This window comes from Schistocerca gregaria, unplaced genomic scaffold, assembly GCF_023897955.1.
Source record: "Schistocerca gregaria isolate iqSchGreg1 unplaced genomic scaffold, iqSchGreg1.2 ptg001373l, whole genome shotgun sequence".
NCBI classification, from domain to species: Eukaryota; Metazoa; Arthropoda; class Insecta; order Orthoptera; family Acrididae; genus Schistocerca; species Schistocerca gregaria.
Window position 1 is genome coordinate 38,797 of NW_026062678.1, and position 18,303 is coordinate 57,099.

At 50.9% G+C, this 18,303-nt stretch overlaps 7 non-coding genes across 7 annotated transcripts; all 7 read right to left on the bottom strand.

Moving 5' to 3' along the window:
• Positions 1 to 2,268: 2,268 nt before the first annotated feature.
• On the bottom strand, positions 2,269 to 2,431 carry LOC126331466 (U1 spliceosomal RNA). Its single transcript, XR_007563267.1, has one exon. It is a non-coding gene; the product is annotated as a U1 spliceosomal RNA (small nuclear RNA).
• Positions 2,432 to 4,723: 2,292 nt separating this feature from the next.
• LOC126331467 (U1 spliceosomal RNA) lies at positions 4,724 to 4,886 on the bottom strand. Its single transcript, XR_007563268.1, has one exon. It is a non-coding gene; the product is annotated as a U1 spliceosomal RNA (small nuclear RNA).
• A 2,292-nt stretch (positions 4,887 to 7,178) lies between these two features.
• LOC126331469 (U1 spliceosomal RNA) lies at positions 7,179 to 7,341 on the bottom strand. The gene has a single exon (XR_007563270.1). It is a non-coding gene; the product is annotated as a U1 spliceosomal RNA (small nuclear RNA).
• Positions 7,342 to 9,634: 2,293 nt separating this feature from the next.
• On the bottom strand, positions 9,635 to 9,798 carry LOC126331472 (U1 spliceosomal RNA). The gene has a single exon (XR_007563273.1). It is a non-coding gene; the product is annotated as a U1 spliceosomal RNA (small nuclear RNA).
• A 2,302-nt stretch (positions 9,799 to 12,100) lies between these two features.
• LOC126331473 (U1 spliceosomal RNA) lies at positions 12,101 to 12,264 on the bottom strand. Its single transcript, XR_007563274.1, has one exon. It is a non-coding gene; the product is annotated as a U1 spliceosomal RNA (small nuclear RNA).
• Positions 12,265 to 14,566: 2,302 nt separating this feature from the next.
• LOC126331470 (U1 spliceosomal RNA) lies at positions 14,567 to 14,729 on the bottom strand. Its single transcript, XR_007563271.1, has one exon. It is a non-coding gene; the product is annotated as a U1 spliceosomal RNA (small nuclear RNA).
• A 2,295-nt stretch (positions 14,730 to 17,024) lies between these two features.
• LOC126331471 (U1 spliceosomal RNA) lies at positions 17,025 to 17,190 on the bottom strand. Its single transcript, XR_007563272.1, has one exon. It is a non-coding gene; the product is annotated as a U1 spliceosomal RNA (small nuclear RNA).
• Between the last annotated feature and the right edge of the window lie 1,113 nt (positions 17,191 to 18,303).

Genomic DNA, 18,303 nt, shown 5'->3' on the forward strand with positions numbered 1-18,303 from the left:
ATTTGTAGTGCCTCGCGCCATCGAGATGTAACGAGAGCTCCCGACGTTTTCGCAGTCGGTGAACAGAATGGTGACCGTCCATGTACCTGTCTCCTTACAAAAGAGCTATTGGCTGTCGAGTTAGATGGCAGACAGTCGCAACAACGCTCCTCTGCCGAGAAAAACGATGCATTTTGTGCGAGCAGCGCCACACTGCTCGCGGCGCCGGCCGCTGCTGGGGTTAATTTACCGTTCCCTCCGGAAGATGGCGGGCCAAGTCCGGGCTGCCGCCTCCGGGCCCTCCTCTCCGTCTCAAACGAGCCCTCTTTCTCGGCTGTTGAAACCGCGAATGAGATCTGCGCAATGAGTGCTTTTTGCAGCCACACTTTACTTTCGCTCCTTCCAGCAGAGCCCTTAGTGCTAGCAAATACGGCAGCATTGTCGCGCACGGTCGTCTGTCGCCGAGCAACTGAAGGACCACAGCTCACACTGTCAGATGTTCTAAGAGAGCTGGATGCAGTCGTGAGTGTTGTGCGCGACGAACAAACAGGACGGCCGTGAACTCCAAGAACGAACATCAATCGGCACGTTCGACATTCGACGCCGAGTAACAGAAGGCACTTAAAAGGTAACACTCCTTTTTGCTTCTCCTTCCGAGTAGGGCGTGGAAAGCTCGATCGAATATTTGTGCAGATATTTTCTATACGCATAAGAGAGAAAAAATAAAGTTTCATTCATGGCAACATTTCGGCGGGCTAATTTCGAAGATGCAGATTAATTTTGCGGTATTTGGTAAACTAGCCATCTTTGCTTAGAAGTAGATTAGGTAAGGATAAAACCAAATTGCTTTTTGTTTGTAAACACAACACGTCTGGTGTGTAACTAAGCGATGGGAAACAAGGAAGAGGCATTTCTGTGAATGTAGTGATGCAACAACGAATTCATTTGAGGGCTATCCGTTTCTGCAATTAGTAGGCGTGAGTAATTTATTGAAAGTGCCGCTACTACGCGTCTGTCAATGTAGAACTATGTGTGTTACAGAAGGCACTGTTCGGATATTTTGTCAGTGAGTAGGGAGAAATTGTGTTTTTAATTACACTTGTTACAGAGAGAGAAAAAGAAGAGTTTTATGTTATTCCCATTCCATTCGAAACGCGTCTGTTCTCACTCCAAGGGCGCCCATACGAGAGACAGTTTGTACAGGGCGTGGGGGCCGGCTGAATCTGGAGGTATGGTGTACTTTTAATATTTTGGAAGACGATTAGCGAGCTTGTAAAGTAGCCATAAACAGATTTGAAGTTCCGAACCTGTGTTAAAGACGTGTGTAATACAGACTTTTTGACTCTATTTCTTGCAAGAAAAACACCTGATAACACTGCGTTTTCTACTTTCCCTGAGAGCCCCGAGTACAGGCGCCCTTGTCCCACTCAGCTACCACCAAAGATATTTCCTGCGATCACCACGCCGATGTTTGTAATTGCACTTGGCCGTTTTTCGTCCTCCCAGTGTTGTAACTGTTCATTACCAAGCCTTAACTTTTTTTTTCCCGGCGTCTGCAAATTTGTCACATGAAACACAACGTCTGCGACGACAAGACATTCCTTACAGAAAGTAAACGCTCACTGTTGTGGCCTAATAAACAGCCTACAGCGGTTCTCGTCCCATCACCGAATTTAAGCAACGCTGGCCCTTGTCATCGTGGCCGCCTGCTAGCACAAGCTGCTGTTGCCTAGAATTTCTCTTCCCCGTTTTCGGTACAGTTGGCCACGTCATTTCACATCCCAGCAAGCTCGTCAAGTGCCGCAAGTCTGCAAGTCTTGAGACGCTACGCTAGACGCTTGCTTCCCGCCCCTCATGTACCTGGCCACAGGCGACACAGCGTTCGGCTGGGCGACGCCTCGTGAACGCCGGCTCGCGCCACCGCGGTCGCCGTGCGTTCAGGGAATGCCGCGCCGTCCAATTGCGTTTGGCGCGCATTCCCCTGATGGACAGAGAAAGCCAAAAGTCGCCGTACGACCATTAATGGGGGTGTCGTACCAGAGTTAGACCGCTTGTGCCATCTCGCGGCTGCCGCTGCTACTAGTGGTGCGCGTCCGCCGCGCTTATCGAACAGACAGTGTGCTCTGGCTCTGGGTTTGACGCCAGGTCGACGCAGACGTGTGGTACGCGCCTAGCGCGAGTGCTGCTGCGTGTGGCAGTGCCTTGCAGCACACGTTGGTGGCCGAAAGCTCAGACGCACTGGTTGCCGACTGCTATCACAGAATACTGCTTTTGCAATTGAAATAAACACCGGGACAGCGCGAACGCAAGTCCCGACTACCAAAAATTATGCGCCCGAGTTACTCACATTTGGAGTAATCGCGGGGGTCAGCTCGACCGAAGTGCAATGGAAGAGCCTCACCCCGGAGGAACCGCCTTCATGATCACGGTATCCCCTACGCCAGGTAAGTATGCTTTGGTCGCGCCACAGGCGAGAATTTGTAGTGCCTCGCGCCATCGAGATGTAACGAGAGCTCCCGACGTTTTCGCAGTCGGTGAACAGAATGGTGACCGTCCATGTACCTGTCTCCTTACAAAAGAGCTATTGGCTGTCGAGTTAGATGGCAGACAGTCGCAACAACGCTCCTCTGCCGAGAAAAACGATGCATTTTGTGCGAGCAGCGCCACACTGCTCGCGGCGCCGGCCGCTGCTGGGGTTAATTTACCGTTCCCTCCGGAAGATGGCGGGCCAAGTCCGGGCTGCCGCCTCCGGGCCCTCCTCTCCGTCTCAAACGAGCCCTCTTTCTCGGCTGTTGAAACCGCGAATGAGATCTGCGCAATGAGTGCTTTTTGCAGCCACACTTTACTTTCGCTCCTTCCAGCAGAGCCCTTAGTGCTAGCAAATACGGCAGCATTGTCGCGCACGGTCGTCTGTCGCCGAGCAACTGAAGGACCACAGCTCACACTGTCAGATGTTCTAAGAGAGCTGGATGCAGTCGTGAGTGTTGTGCGCGACGAACAAACAGGACGGCCGTGAACTCCAAGAACGAACATCAATCGGCACGTTCGACATTCGACGCCGAGTAACAGAAGGCACTTAAAAGGTAACACTCCTTTTTGCTTCTCCTTCCGAGTAGGGCGTGGAAAGCTCGATCGAATATTTGTGCAGATATTTTCTATACGCATAAGAGAGAAAAAATAAAGTTTCATTCATGGCAACATTTCGGCGGGCTAATTTCGAAGATGCAGATTAATTTTGCGGTATTTGGTAAACTAGCCATCTTTGCTTAGAAGTAGATTAGGTAAGGATAAAACCAAATTGCTTTTTGTTTGTAAACACAACACGTCTGGTGTGTAACGAAGCGATGGGAAACAAGGAAGAGGCATTTCTGTGAATGTAGTGATGCAACAACGAATTCATTTGAGGGCTATCCGTTTCTGCAATTAGTAGGCGTGAGTAATTTATTGAAAGTGCCGCTACTACGCGTCTGTCAATGTAGAACTATGTGTGTTACAGAAGGCACTGTTCGGATATTTTGTCAGTGAGTAGGGAGAAATTGTGTTTTTAATTACACTTGTTACAGAGAGAGAAAAAGAAGAGTTTTATGTTATTCCCATTCCATTCGAAACGCGTCTGTTCTCACTCCAAGGGCGCCCATACGAGAGACAGTTTGTACAGGGCGTGGGGGCCGGCTGAATCTGGAGGTATGGTGTACTTTTAATATTTTGGAAGACGATTAGCGAGCTTGTAAAGTAGCCATAAACAGATTTGAAGTTCCGAACCTGTGTTAAAGACGTGTGTAATACAGACTTTTTGACTCTATTTCTTGCAAGAAAAACACCTGATAACACTGCGTTTTCTACTTTCCCTGAGAGCCCCGAGTACAGGCGCCCTTGTCCCACTCAGCTACCACCAAAGATATTTCCTGCGATCACCACGCCGATGTTTGTAATTGCACTTGGCCGTTTTTCGTCCTCCCAGTGTTGTAACTGTTCATTACCAAGCCTTAACTTTTTTTTTCCCGGCGTCTGCAAATTTGTCACATGAAACACAACGTCTGCGACGACAAGACATTCCTTACAGAAAGTAAACGCTCACTGTTGTGGCCTAATAAACAGCCTACAGCGGTTCTCGTCCCATCACCGAATTTAAGCAACGCTGGCCCTTGTCATCGTGGCCGCCTGCTAGCACAAGCTGCTGTTGCCTAGAATTTCTCTTCCCCGTTTTCGGTACAGTTGGCCACGTCATTTCACATCCCAGCAAGCTCGTCAAGTGCCGCAAGTCTGCAAGTCTTGAGACGCTACGCTAGACGCTTGCTTCCCGCCCCTCATGTACCTGGCCACAGGCGACACAGCGTTCGGCTGGGCGACGCCTCGTGAACGCCGGCTCGCGCCACCGCGGTCGCCGTGCGTTCAGGGAATGCCGCGCCGTCCAATTGCGTTTGGCGCGCATTCCCCTGATGGACAGAGAAAGCCAAAAGTCGCCGTACGACCATTAATGGGGGTGTCGTACCAGAGTTAGACCGCTTGTGCCATCTCGCGGCTGCCGCTGCTACTAGTGGTGCGCGTCCGCCGCGCTTATCGAACAGACAGTGTGCTCTGGCTCTGGGTTTGACGCCAGGTCGACGCAGACGTGTGGTACGCGCCTAGCGCGAGTGCTGCTGCGTGTGGCAGTGCCTTGCAGCACACGTTGGTGGCCGAAAGCTCAGACGCACTGGTTGCCGACTGCTATCACAGAATACTGCTTTTGCAATTGAAATAAACACCGGGACAGCGCGAACGCAAGTCCCGACTACCAAAAATTATGCGCCCGAGTTACTCACATTTGGAGTAATCGCGGGGGTCAGCTCGACCGAAGTGCAATGGAAGAGCCTCACCCCGGAGGAACCGCCTTCATGATCACGGTATCCCCTACGCCAGGTAAGTATGCTTTGGTCGCGCCACAGGCGAGAATTTGTAGTGCCTCGCGCCATCGAGATGTAACGAGAGCTCCCGACGTTTTCGCAGTCGGTGAACAGAATGGTGACCGTCCATGTACCTGTCTCCTTACAAAAGAGCTATTGGCTGTCGAGTTAGATGGCAGACAGTCGCAACAACGCTCCTCTGCCGAGAAAAACGATGCATTTTGTGCGAGCAGCGCCACACTGCTCGCGGCGCCGGCCGCTGCTGGGGTTAATTTACCGTTCCCTCCGGAAGATGGCGGGCCAAGTCCGGGCTGCCGCCTCCGGGCCCTCCTCTCCGTCTCAAACGAGCCCTCTTTCTCGGCTGTTGAAACCGCGAATGAGATCTGCGCAATGAGTGCTTTTTGCAGCCACACTTTACTTTCGCTCCTTCCAGCAGAGCCCTTAGTGCTAGCAAATACGGCAGCATTGTCGCGCACGGTCGTCTGTCGCCGAGCAACTGAAGGACCACAGCTCACACTGTCAGATGTTCTAAGAGAGCTGGATGCAGTCGTGAGTGTTGTGCGCGACGAACAAACAGGACGGCCGTGAACTCCAAGAACGAACATCAATCGGCACGTTCGACATTCGACGCCGAGTAACAGAAGGCACTTAAAAGGTAACACTCCTTTTTGCTTCTCCTTCCGAGTAGGGCGTGGAAAGCTCGATCGAATATTTGTGCAGATATTTTCTATACGCATAAGAGAGAAAAAATAAAGTTTCATTCATGGCAACATTTCGGCGGGCTAATTTCGAAGATGCAGATTAATTTTGCGGTATTTGGTAAACTAGCCATCTTTGCTTAGAAGTAGATTAGGTAAGGATAAAACCAAATTGCTTTTTGTTTGTAAACACAACACGTCTGGTGTGTAACGAAGCGATGGGAAACAAGGAAGAGGCATTTCTGTGAATGTAGTGATGCAACAACGAATTCATTTGAGGGCTATCCGTTTCTGCAATTAGTAGGCGTGAGTAATTTATTGAAAGTGCCGCTACTACGCGTCTGTCAATGTAGAACTATGTGTGTTACAGAAGGCACTGTTCGGATATTTTGTCAGTGAGTAGGGAGAAATTGTGTTTTTAATTACACTTGTTACAGAGAGAGAAAAAGAAGAGTTTTATGTTATTCCCATTCCATTCGAAACGCGTCTGTTCTCACTCCAAGGGCGCCCATACGAGAGACAGTTTGTACAGGGCGTGGGGGCCGGCTGAATCTGGAGGTATGGTGTACTTTTAATATTTTGGAAGACGATTAGCGAGCTTGTAAAGTAGCCATAAACAGATTTGAAGTTCCGAACCTGTGTTAAAGACGTGTGTAATACAGACTTTTTGACTCTATTTCTTGCAAGAAAAACACCTGATAACACTGCGTTTTCTACTTTCCCTGAGAGCCCCGAGTACAGGCGCCCTTGTCCCACTCAGCTACCACCAAAGATATTTCCTGCGATCACCACGCCGATGTTTGTAATTGCACTTGGCCGTTTTTCGTCCTCCCAGTGTTGTAACTGTTCATTACCAAGCCTTAACTTTTTTTTTCCCGGCGTCTGCAAATTTGTCACATGAAACACAACGTCTGCGACGACAAGACATTCCTTACAGAAAGTAAACGCTCACTGTTGTGGCCTAATAAACAGCCTACAGCGGTTCTCGTCCCATCACCGAATTTAAGCAACGCTGGCCCTTGTCATCGTGGCCGCCTGCTAGCACAAGCTGCTGTTGCCTAGAATTTCTCTTCCCCGTTTTCGGTACAGTTGGCCACGTCATTTCACATCCCAGCAAGCTCGTCAAGTGCCGCAAGTCTGCAAGTCTTGAGACGCTACGCTAGACGCTTGCTTCCCGCCCCTCATGTACCTGGCCACAGGCGACACAGCGTTCGGCTGGGCGACGCCTCGTGAACGCCGGCTCGCGCCACCGCGGTCGCCGTGCGTTCAGGGAATGCCGCGCCGTCCAATTGCGTTTGGCGCGCATTCCCCTGATGGACAGAGAAAGCCAAAAGTCGCCGTACGACCATTAATGGGGGTGTCGTACCAGAGTTAGACCGCTTGTGCCATCTCGCGGCTGCCGCTGCTACTAGTGGTGCGCGTCCGCCGCGCTTATCGAACAGACAGTGTGCTCTGGCTCTGGGTTTGACGCCAGGTCGACGCAGACGTGTGGTACGCGCCTAGCGCGAGTGCTGCTGCGTGTGGCAGTGCCTTGCAGCACACGTTGGTGGCCGAAAGCTCAGACGCACTGGTTGCCGACTGCTATCACAGAATACTGCTTTTGCAATTGAAATAAACACCGGGACAGCGCGAACGCAAGTCCCGACTACCAAAAATTATGCGCCCGAGTTACTCACATTTGGAGTAATCGCGGGGGTCAGCTCGACCGAAGTGCAATGGAAGAGCCTCACCCCGGAGGAACCGCCTTCATGATCACGGTATCCCCTACGCCAGGTAAGTATGCTTTGGTCGCGCCACAGGCGAGAATTTGTAGTGCCTCGCGCCATCGAGATGTAACGAGAGCTCCCGACGTTTTCGCAGTCGGTGAACAGAATGGTGACCGTCCATGTACCTGTCTCCTTACAAAAGAGCTATTGGCTGTCGAGTTAGATGGCAGACAGTCGCAACAACGCTCCTCTGCCGAGAAAAACGATGCATTTTGTGCGAGCAGCGCCACACTGCTCGCGGCGCCGGCCGCTGCTGGGGTTAATTTACCGTTCCCTCCGGAAGATGGCGGGCCAAGTCCGGGCTGCCGCCTCCGGGCCCTCCTCTCCGTCTCAAACGAGCCCTCTTTCTCGGCTGTTGAAACCGCGAATGAGATCTGCGCAATGAGTGCTTTTTGCAGCCACACTTTACTTTCGCTCCTTCCAGCAGAGCCCTTAGTGCTAGCAAATACGGCAGCATTGTCGCGCACGGTCGTCTGTCGCCGAGCAACTGAAGGACCACAGCTCACACTGTCAGATGTTCTAAGAGAGCTGGATGCAGTCGTGAGTGTTGTGCGCGACGAACAAACAGGACGGCCGTGAACTCCAAGAACGAACATCAATCGGCACGTTCGACATTCGACGCCGAGTAACAGAAGGCACTTAAAAGGTAACACTCCTTTTTGCTTCTCCTTCCGAGTAGGGCGTGGAAAGCTCGATCGAATATTTGTGCAGATATTTTCTATACGCATAAGAGAGAAAAAATAAAGTTTCATTCATGGCAACATTTCGGCGGGCTAATTTCGAAGATGCAGATTAATTTTGCGGTATTTGGTAAACTAGCCATCTTTGCTTAGAAGTAGATTAGGTAAGGATAAAACCAAATTGCTTTTTGTTTGTAAACACAACACGTCTGGTGTGTAACGAAGCGATGGGAAACAAGGAAGAGGCATTTCTGTGAATGTAGTGATGCAACAACGAATTCATTTGAGGGCTATCCGTTTCTGCAATTAGTAGGCGTGAGTAATTTATTGAAAGTGCCGCTACTACGCGTCTGTCAATGTAGAACTATGTGTGTTACAGAAGGCACTGTTCGGATATTTTGTCAGTGAGTAGGGAGAAATTGTGTTTTTAATTACACTTGTTACAGAGAGAGAAAAAGAAGAGTTTTATGTTATTCCCATTCCATTCGAAACGCGTCTGTTCTCACTCCAAGGGCGCCCATACGAGAGACAGTTTGTACAGGGCGTGGGGGCCGGCTGAATCTGGAGGTATGGTGTACTTTTAATATTTTGGAAGACGATTAGCGAGCTTGTAAAGTAGCCATAAACAGATTTGAAGTTCCGAACCTGTGTTAAAGACGTGTGTAATACAGACTTTTTGACTCTATTTCTTGCAAGAAAAACACCTGATAACACTGCGTTTTCTACTTTCCCTGAGAGCCCCGAGTACAGGCGCCCTTGTCCCACTCAGCTACCACCAAAGATATTTCCTGCGATCACCACGCCGATGTTTGTAATTGCACTTGGCCGTTTTTCGTCCTCCCAGTGTTGTAACTGTTCATTACCAAGCCTTAACTTTTTTTTTCCCGGCGTCTGCAAATTTGTCACATGAAACACAACGTCTGCGACGACAAGACATTCCTTACAGAAAGTAAACGCTCACTGTTGTGGCCTAATAAACAGCCTACAGCGGTTCTCGTCCCATCACCGAATTTAAGCAACGCTGGCCCTTGTCATCGTGGCCGCCTGCTAGCACAAGCTGCTGTTGCCTAGAATTTCTCTTCCCCGTTTTCGGTACAGTTGGCCACGTCATTTCACATCCCAGCAAGCTCGTCAAGTGCCGCAAGTCTGCAAGTCTTGAGACGCTACGCTAGACGCTTGCTTCCCGCCCCTCATGTACCTGGCCACAGGCGACACAGCGTTTCGGCTGGGCGACGCCTCGTGAACGCCGGCTCGCGCCACCGCGGTCGCCGTGCGTTCAGGGAATGCCGCGCCGTCCAATTGCGTTTGGCGCGCATTCCCCTGATGGACAGAGAAAGCCAAAAGTCGCCGTACGACCATTAATGGGGGTGTCGTACCAGAGTTAGACCGCTTGTGCCATCTCGCGGCTGCCGCTGCTACTAGTGGTGCGCGTCCGCCGCGCTTATCGAACAGACAGTGTGCTCTGGCTCTGGGTTTGACGCCAGGTCGACGCAGACGTGTGGTACGCGCCTAGCGCGAGTGCTGCTGCGTGTGGCAGTGCCTTGCAGCACACGTTGGTGGCCGAAAGCTCAGACGCACTGGTTGCCGACTGCTATCACAGAATACTGCTTTTGCAATTGAAATAAACACCGGGACAGCGCGAACGCAAGTCCCGACTACCAAAAATTATGCGCCCGAGTTACTCACATTTGGAGTAATCGCGGGGGGTCAGCTCGACCGAAGTGCAATGGAAGAGCCTCACCCCGGAGGAACCGCCTTCATGATCACGGTATCCCCTACGCCAGGTAAGTATGCTTTGGTCGCGCCACAGGCGAGAATTTGTAGTGCCTCGCGCCATCGAGATGTAACGAGAGCTCCCGACGTTTTCGCAGTCGGTGAACAGAATGGTGACCGTCCATGTACCTGTCTCCTTACAAAAGAGCTATTGGCTGTCGAGTTAGATGGCAGGACAGTCGCAACAACGCTCCTCTGCCGAGAAAAACGATGCATTTTGTGCGAGCAGCGCCACACTGCTCGCGGCGCCGGCCGCTGCTGGGGTTAATTTACCGTTCCCTCCGGAAGATGGCGGGCCAAGTCCGGGCTGCCGCCTCCGGGCCCTCCTCTCCGTCTCAAACGAGCCCTCTTTCTCGGCTGTTGAAACCGCGAATGAGATCTGCGCAATGAGTGCTTTTTGCAGCCCACACTTTACTTTCGCTCCTTCCAGCAGAGCCCTTAGTGCTAGCAAATACGGCAGCATTGTCGCGCACCGGTCGTCTGTCGCCGAGCAACTGAAGGACCACAGCTCACACTGTCAGATGTTCTAAGAGAGCTGGATGCAGTCGTGAGTGTTGTGCGCGACGAACAAACAGGACGGCCGTGAACTCCAAGAACGAACATCAATCGGCACGTTCGACATTCGACGCCGAGTAACAGAAGGCACTTAAAAGGTAACACTCCTTTTTGCTTCTCCTTCCGAGTAGGGCGTGGAAAGCTCGATCGAATATTTGTGCAGATATTTTCTATACGCATAAGAGAGAAAAAATAAAGTTTCATTCATGGCAACATTTCGGCGGGCTAATTTCGAAGATGCAGATTAATTTTGCGGTATTTGGTAAACTAGCCATCTTTGCTTAGAAGTAGATTAGGTAAGGATAAAACCAAATTGCTTTTTGTTTGTAAACACAACACGTCTGGTGTGTAACGAAGCGATGGGAAACAAGGAAGAGGCATTTCTGTGAATGTAGTGATGCAACAACGAATTCATTTGAGGGCTATCCGTTTCTGCAATTAGTAGGCGTGAGTAATTTATTGAAAGTGCCGCTACTACGCGTCTGTCAATGTAGAACTATGTGTGTTACAGAAGGCACTGTTCGGATATTTTGTCAGTGAGTAGGGAGAAATTGTGTTTTTAATTACACTTGTTACAGAGAGAGAAAAAGAAGAGTTTTATGTTATTCCCATTCCATTCGAAAACGCGTCTGTTCTCACTCCAAGGGCGCCCATACGAGAGACAGTTTGTACAGGGCGTGGGGGCCGGCTGAATCTGGAGGTATGGTGTACTTTTAATATTTTGGAAGACGATTAGCGAGCTTGTAAAGTAGCCATAAACAGATTTGAAGTTCCGAACCTGTGTTAAAGACGTGGTGTAATACAGACTTTTTTGACTCTATTTCTTGCAAGAAAAACACCTGATAACACTGCGTTTTTCTACTTTCCCTGAGAGCCCCGAGTACAGGCGCCCTTGTCCCACTCAGCTACCACCAAAGATATTTTCCTGCGATCACCACGCCGATGTTTGTAATTGCACTTGGCCGTTTTTCGTCCTCCCAGTGTTGTAACTGTTCATTACCAAGCCTTAACTTTTTTTTTCCCGGCGTCTGCAAATTTGTCACATGAAACACAACGTCTGCGACGACAAGACATTCCTTACAGAAAGTAAACGCTCACTGTTGTGGCCTAATAAACAGCCTACAGCGGTTCTCGTCCCATCACCGAATTTAAGCAACGCTGGCCCTTGTCATCGTGGCCGCCTGCTAGCACAAGCTGCTGTTGCCTAGAATTTCTCTTCCCCGTTTTCGGTACAGTTGGCCACGTCATTTCACATCCCAGCAAGCTCGTCAAGTGCCCGCAAGTCTGCAAGTCTTGAGACGCTACGCTAGACGCTTGCTTCCCGCCCCTCATGTACCTGGCCACAGGCGACACAGCGTTCGGCTGGGCGACGCCTCGTGAACGCCGGCTCGCGCCACCGCGGTCGCCGTGCGTTCAGGGAATGCCGCGCCGTCCAATTGCGTTTGGCGCGCATTCCCCTGATGGACAGAGGAAAGCCAAAAGTCGCCGTACGACCATTAATGGGGGTGTCGTACCAGAGTTAGACCGCTTGTGCCATCTCGCGGCTGCCGCTGCTACTAGTGGTGCGCGTCCGCCGCGCTTATCGAACAGACAGTGTGCTCTGGCTCTGGGTTTGACGCCAGGTCGACGCAGACGTGTGGTACGCGCCTAGCGCGAGTGCTGCTGCGTGTGGCAGTGCCTTGCAGCACACGTTGGTGGCCGAAAGCTCAGACGCACTGGTTGCCGACTGCTATCACAGAATACTGCTTTTGCAATTGAAATAAACACCGGGACAGCGCGAACGCAAGTCCCGACTACCAAAAATTATGCGCCCGAGTTACTCACATTTGGAGTAATCGCGGGGGGTCAGCTCGACCGAAGTGCAATGGAAGAGCCTCACCCCGGAGGAACCGCCTTCATGATCACGGTATCCCCTACGCCAGGTAAGTATGCTTTGGTCGCGCCACAGGCGAGAATTTGTAGTGCCTCGCGCCATCGAGATGTAACGAGAGCTCCCGACGTTTTCGCAGTCGGGTGAACAGAATGGTGACCGTCCATGTACCTGTCTCCTTACAAAAGAGCTATTGGCTGTCGAGTTAGATGGCAGACAGTCGCAACAACGCTCCTCTGCCGAGAAAAACGATGCATTTTGTGCGAGCAGCGCCACACTGCTCGCGGCGCCGGCCGCTGCTGGGGTTAATTTACCGTTCCCTCCGGAAGATGGCGGGCCAAGTCCGGGCTGCCGCCTCCGGGCCCTCCTCTCCGTCTCAAACGAGCCCTCTTTCTCGGCTGTTGAAACCGCGAATGAGATCTGCGCAATGAGTGCTTTTTGCAGCCACACTTTACTTTCGCTCCTTCCAGCAGAGCCCTTAGTGCTAGCAAATACGGCAGCATTGTCGCGCACGGTCGTCTGTCGCCGAGCAACTGAAGGACCACAGCTCACACTGTCAGATGTTCTAAGAGAGCTGGATGCAGTCGTGAGTGTTGTGCGCGACGAACAAACAGGACGGCCGTGAACTCCAAGAACGAACATCAATCGGCACGTTCGACATTCGGACGCCGAGTAACAGAAGGCACTTAAAAGGTAACACTCCTTTTTGCTTCTCCTTCCGAGTAGGGCGTGGAAAGCTCGATCGAATATTTGTGCAGATATTTTCTATACGCATAAGAGAGAAAAAATAAAGTTTCATTCATGGCAACATTTCGGCGGGCTAATTTCGAAGATGCAGATTAATTTTGCGGTATTTGGTAAACTAGCCATCTTTGCTTAGAAGTAGATTAGGTAAGGATAAAACCAAATTGCTTTTTGTTTGTAAACACAACACGTCTGGTGTGTAACGAAGCGATGGGAAACAAGGAAGAGGCATTTCTGTGAATTGTAGTGATGCAACAACGAATTCATTTGAGGGCTATCCGTTTCTGCAATTAGTAGGCGTGAGTAATTTATTGAAAGTGCCGCTACTACGCGTCTGTCAATGTAGAACTATGTGTGTTACAGAAGGCACTGTTCGGATATTTTGTCAGTGAGTAGGGAGAAATTGTGTTTTTTAATTACACTTGTTACAGAGAGAGAAAAAGAAGAGTTTTATGTTATTCCCATTCCATTCGAAACGCGTCTGTTCTCACTCCAAGGGCGCCCATACGAGAGACAGTTTGTACAGGGCGTGGGGGCCGGCTGAATCTGGAGGTATGGTGTACTTTTAATATTTTGGAAGACGATTAGCGAGCTTGTAAAGTAGCCATAAACAGATTTGAAGTTCCGAACCTGTGTTAAAGGACGTGTGTAATACAGACTTTTTGACTCTATTTCTTGCAAGAAAAACACCTGATAACACTGCGTTTTCTACTTTCCCTGAGAGCCCCGAGTACAGGCGCCCTTGTCCCACTCAGCTACCACCAAAGATATTTCCTGCGATCACCACGCCGATGTTTGTAATTGCACTTGGCCGTTTTTCGTCCTCCCAGTGTTGTAACTGTTCATTACCAAGCCTTAACTTTTTTTTTCCCGGCGTCTGCAAATTTGTCACATGAAACACAACGTCTGCGACGACAAGACATTCCTTACAGAAAGTAAACGCTCACTGTTGTGGCCTAATAAACAGCCTACAGCGGTTCTCGTCCCATCACCGAATTTAAGCAACGCTGGCCCTTGTCATCGTGGCCGCCTGCTAGCACAAGCTGCTGTTGCCTAGAATTTCTCTTCCCCCGTTTTCGGTACAGTTGGCCACGTCATTTCACATCCCAGCAAGCTCGTCAAGTGCCGCAAGTCTGCAAGTCTTGAGACGCTACGCTAGACGCTTGCTTCCCGCCCCTCATGTACCTGGGCCACAGGCGACACAGCGTTCGGCTGGGCGACGCCCTCGTGAACGCCGGCTCGCGCCACCGCGGTCGCCGTGCGTTCAGGGAATGCCGCGCCGTCCAATTGCGTTTGGCGCGCATTCCCCCTGATGGACAGAGAAAGCCAAAAGTCGCCCGTACGACCATTAATGGGGGTGTCGTACCAGAGTTAGACCGCTTGTGCCATCTCGCGGCTGCCGCTGCTACTAGTGGTGCGCGTCCGCCGCGCTTATCGAACAGACAGTGTGCTCTGGCTCTGGGTTTGACGCCAGGTCGACGCAGACGTGTGGTACGCGCCTAGCGCGAGTGCTGCTGCGTGTGGCAGTGCCTTGCAGCACACGTTGGTGCCGAAAGCTCAGACGCACTGGTTGGCCGACTGCTATCACAGAATACTGCTTTTGCAATTGAAATAAACACCGGGACAGCGCGAACGCAAGTCCCGACTACCAAAAATTATGCGCCCGAGTTACTCACATTTGGAGTAATCGCGGGGGTCAGCTCGACCGAAGTGCAATGGAAGAGCCTCACCCCGGAGGAACCGCCTTCATGATCACGGTATCCCCTACGCCAGGTAAGTATGCTTTGGTCGCGCCACAGGCGAGAATTTGTAGTGCCTCGCGCCATCGAGATGTAACGAGAGCTCCCGACGTTTTCGCAGTCGGTGAACAGAATGGTGACCGTCCATGTACCTGTCTCCTTACAAAAGAGCTATTGGCTGTCGAGTTAGATGGCAGACAGTCGCAAACAACGCTCCTCTGCCGAGAAAAACGATGCATTTTGTGCGAGCAGCGCCACACTGCTCGCGGCGCCGGCCGCTGCTGGGGTTAATTTACCGTTCCCTCCGGAAGATGGCGGGCCAAGTCCGGGCTGCCGCCTCCGGGCCCTCCTCTCCGTCTCAAACGAGCCCTCTTTCTCGGCTGTTGAAACCGCGAATGAGATCTGCGCAATGAGTGCTTTTTGCAGCCACACTTTACTTTCGCTCCTTCCAGCAGAGCCCTTAGTGCTAGCAAATACGGCAGCATTGTCGCGCACGGTCGTCTGTCGCCGAGCAACTGAAGGACCACAGCTCACACTGTCAGATGTTCTAAGAGAGCTGGATGCAGTCGTGAGTGTTGTGCGCGACGAACAAACAGGACGGCCGTGAACTCCAAGAACGAACATCAATCGGCACGTTCGACATTCGACGCCGAGTAACAGAAGGCACTTAAAAGGTAACACTCCTTTTTGCTTCTCCTTCGAGTAGGGCGTGGAAAGCTCGATCGAATATTTGTGCAGATATTTTCTATACGCATAAGAGAGAAAAAATAAAGTTTCATTCATGGCAACATTTCGGCGGGCTAATTTCGAAGATGCAGATTAATTTTGCGGTATTTGGTAAACTAGCCATCTTTGCTTAGAAGTAGATTAGGTAAGGATAAAACCAAATTGCTTTTTGTTTGTAAACACAACACGTCTGGTGTGTAACGAAGCGATGGGAAACAAGGAAGAGGCATTTCTGTGAATGTAGTGATGCAACAACGAATTCATTTGAGGGCTATCCGTTTCTGCAATTAGTAGGCGTGAGTAATTTATTGAAAGTGCCGCTACTACGCGTCTGTCAATGTAGAACTATGTGTGTTACAGAAGGCACTGTTCGGATATTTTGTCAGTGAGTAGGGAGAAATTGTGTTTTTAATTACACTTGTTACAGAGAGAGAAAAAGAAGAGTTTTATGTTATTCCCATTCCATTCGAAACGCGTCTGTTCTCACTCCAAGGGCGCCCATACGAGAGACAGTTTGTACAGGGCGTGGGGGCCGGCTGAATCTGGAGGTATGGTGTACTTTTAATATTTTGGAAGACGATTAGCGAGCTTGTAAAGTAGCCATAAACAGATTTGAAGTTCCGAACCTGTGTTAAAGACGTGTGTAATACAGACTTTTTGACTCTATTTCTTGCAAGAAAAACACCTGATAACACTGCGTTTTCTACTTTCCCTGAGAGCCCCGAGTACAGGCGCCCTTGTCCCACTCAGCTACCACCAAAGATATTTCCTGCGATCACCACGCCGATGTTTGTAATTGCACTTGGCCGTTTTTCGTCCTCCCAGTGTTGTAACTGTTCATTACCAAGCCTTAACTTTTTTTTTTCCCGGCGTCTGCAAATTTGTCACATGAAACACAACGTCTGCGACGACAAGACATTCCTTACAGAAAGTAAACGCTCACTGTTGTGGCCTAATAAACAGCCTACAGCGGTTCTCGTCCCATCACCGAATTTAAGCAACGCTGGCCCTTGTCATCGTGGCCGCCTGCTAGCACAAGCTGCTGTTGCCTAGAATTTCTCTTCCCCGTTTTCGGTACAGTTGGCCACGTCATTTCACATCCCAGCAAGCTCGTCAAGTGCCGCAAGTCTGCAAGTCTTGAGACGCTACGCTAGACGCTTGCTTCCCGCCCCTCATGTACCTGGCCACAGGCGACACAGCGTTCGGCTGGGCGACGCCTCGTGAACGCCGGCTCGCGCCACCGCGGTCGCCGTGCGTTTCAGGGAATGCCGCGCCGTCCAATTGCGTTTGGCGCGCATTCCCCCTGATGGACAGAGAAAGCCAAAAGTCGCCGTACGACCATTAATGGGGGTGTCGTACCAGAGTTAGACCGCTTGTGCCATCTCGCGGCTGCCGCTGCTACTAGTGGTGCGCGTCCGCCGCGCTTATCGAACAGACAGTGTGCTCTGGCCTCTGGGTTTGACGCCAGGTCGACGCAGACGTGTGGTACGCGCCTAGCGCGAGTGCTGCTGCGTGTGGCAGTGCCTTGCAGCACACGTTGGTGGCCGAAAGCTCAGACGCACTGGTTGCCGACTGCTATCACAGAATACTGCTTTTGCAATTGAAATAAACACCGGGACAGCGCGAACGCAAGTCCCCGACTACCAAAAATTATGCGCCCCGAGTTACTCACATTTGGAGTAATCGCGGGGGTCAGCTCGACCGAAGTGCAATGGAAGAGCCTCACCCCGGAGGAACCGCCTTCATGATCACGGTATCCCCTACGCCAGGTAAGTATGCTTTGGTCGCGCCACAGGCGAGAATTTGTAGTGCCTCGCGCCATCGAGATGTAACGAGAGCTCCCGACGTTTTCGCAGTCGGTGAACAGAATGGTGACCGTCCATGTACCTGTCTCCTTACAAAAGAGCTATTGGCTGTCGAGTTAGATGGCAGACAGTCGCAACAACGCTCCTCTGCCGAGAAAAACGATGCATTTTGTGCGAGCAGCGCCACACTGCTCGCGGCGCCGGCCGCTGCTGGGGTTAATTTACCGTTCCCTCCGGAAGATGGCGGGCCAAGTCCGGGCTGCCGCCTCCGGGCCCTCCTCTCCGTCTCAAACGAGCCCTCTTTCTCGGCTGTTGAAACCGCGAATGAGATCTGCGCAATGAGTGCTTTTTGCAGCCACACTTTACTTTCGCTCCTTCCAGCAGAGCCCTTAGTGCTAGCAAATACGGCAGCATTGTCGCGCACGGTCGTCTGTCGCCGAGCAACTGAAGGACCCACAGCTCACACTGTCAGATGTTCTAAGAGAGCTGGATGCAGTCGTGAGTGTTGTGCGCGACGAACAAACAGGACGGCCGTGAACTCCAAGAACGAACATCAATCGGCACGTTCGACATTCGGACGCCGAGTAACAGAAGGCACTTAAAAGGTAACACTCCTTTTTGCTTCTCCTTCCGAGTAGGGCGTGGAAAGCTCGATCGAATATTTGTGCAGATATTTTCTATACGCATAAGAGAGAAAAAATAAAGTTTCATTCATGGCAACATTTCGGCGGGCTAATTTCGAAGATGCAGATTAATTTTGCGGTATTTGGTAAACTAGCCATCTTTGCTTAGAAGTAGATTAGGTAAGGATAAAACCAAATTGCTTTTTGTTTGTAAACACAACACGTCTGGTGTGTAACGAAGCGATGGGAAACAAGGAAGAGGCATTTCTGTGAATGTAGTGATGCAACAACGAATTCATTTGAGGGCTATCCGTTTCTGCAATTAGTAGGCGTGAGTAATTTATTGAAAGTGCCGCTACTACGCGTCTGTCAATGTAGAACTATGTGTGTTACAGAAGGCACTGTTCGGATATTTTGTCAGTGAGTAGGGAGAAATTGTGTTTTTAATTACACTTGTTACAG